A 1,675-nucleotide genomic window follows, 5' to 3' on the forward strand; every position below is an offset into this window, starting at 1 on the left:
GTCTGTCAGGAGGTTCGAGTAAGCATAGCTTTTAGCTTTATTCTGAAGCTAATGATAATCCCGAAAAAGTTTTATTAAGCAATCGGGTGCTAGAAGATGAACTGAAGAAGGTTTTGTGCCAAAACGTAGAGCTAGAAGATGAACTGAAGAAGAAGTCGTGCCAAAACGTCAAGTCTAGACGACAAGCCTCTGCGCTAAAGAGTCACGGACAACAAGAGCTTCCTTCAGAGACTACAGAGCTTCTTTGAAGACCAGAGCTTCTGTGGAGCCCAGAGCCTCTGCAAGGCTCTGTGAAGACAAGAGTTCCTGGACTCCAAGTCCTTTGGACCAGAGCCCCTCTGTGAGGACCAGAGCCTCTGTGAATGTTCACAGAGCCTTTGGTGATGCTAACAGAGCCTCTGTTATACTTAACAAGAGAGCCTCTGTCGATGCCATCCTCTGTCATCTTTTAGACAACTACCTTCAGTTTCCTTATTCTGGATAAGGCTATTCCTGTTCTGGATAGCATTAATTTTATCCAGGTTTGGTAGGTTACTTCCTATAAATAGAGAGTTAGAGATAAAGAAATATGGAAGAGAGTAGATAGAAAAATTTCATTGTAATACATAGATTCAGACTACATGAGAGTCGATTAGGGTTCTTGAGAGTTTGTAATTTCCATTCAATAAAAGAAAGCGGCGTTTGTTTTCCTATTTCATCTTCTTCATTTACATTTTTCTCTTGAACTTCGTGATTAAATTGTTCTACTGTAAGATCTAGGTTTATAACAAGTGGTATCAGAGAAAAATCGATTTCTTAATCGATACGATCTTTCTGAAGTAGTTCAATTTAATTGAAATATACTCGTTCTTGAACAGTTTGCTGTTCGACTGCTGTTTGTGCCCAGAAACTCTCGATTCATCATTTGCTTAACGTTTATCGAAATCCTTTTTTAGGGTTTTTACTCTTGGATGATTTCGAACTTGTTTCTGGAGTCAGTCGAGTCTTTCGAGCTTTTTCAGCGTCAGATCTGCGCATAGGCGCTTAGCAACTGTTCTTGATTTTTAGCCTAAGGCAGTTGGTGATTTTTTCTGCCAGACAATATATTAATCACCAATTTCTTGAGTCTTATTTCATCTTCTCTTGTTATGTTTTTGGATCTATAACAGCTTACTGTTTCTCGTGTCTGTAAACACAAAATCCTTAATGTCTATGGCAGATTTCCTCATGATTGCCCTAAACAGCATTAACAACTAATCTGTCAATTTTTTTTTGACCTGCTGTTTCTTGAAGTCACTAAACTTAAATGTTAAAAACCTGTCTCCCGTTCTCATTTCAAATAGTGTTTGCTTCAATCGAGTTAAGCTCTATAGCTGTTTTCCTAATCTTCTTGCGGTTCTTTGATAAACTCTTTGTCATAAGACTGTTTGTACTGTTTCGTCACGTAATCCATACAGCTATCTGTCCCTTCTGGGATGAATATGCTGCTTCTGTGTGGAGTAGCTATTATGTTCTTAATCGTCTGTTGGATTGTAAGCAGGATAAAGCTGCATTGCGTGCAAACGGTGGTGCTAAATRTCACTCTGAGTTTGAACTGAACCAAGGGTTGAAAATGAAGACCACAGAGCTACATTCTGAGGGGAGTTTGGAGGTTTCATCCCTGGCTGGAGATAAAATAAGAGCAAGTGGGTGTGCC

Source organism: Cynara cardunculus, unplaced genomic scaffold (genome assembly GCF_001531365.2).
Source record: "Cynara cardunculus var. scolymus isolate 2C unplaced genomic scaffold, CcrdV1 Un_Scaffold_7945, whole genome shotgun sequence".
Classification (NCBI taxonomy): Eukaryota; Viridiplantae; Streptophyta; class Magnoliopsida; order Asterales; family Asteraceae; genus Cynara; species Cynara cardunculus.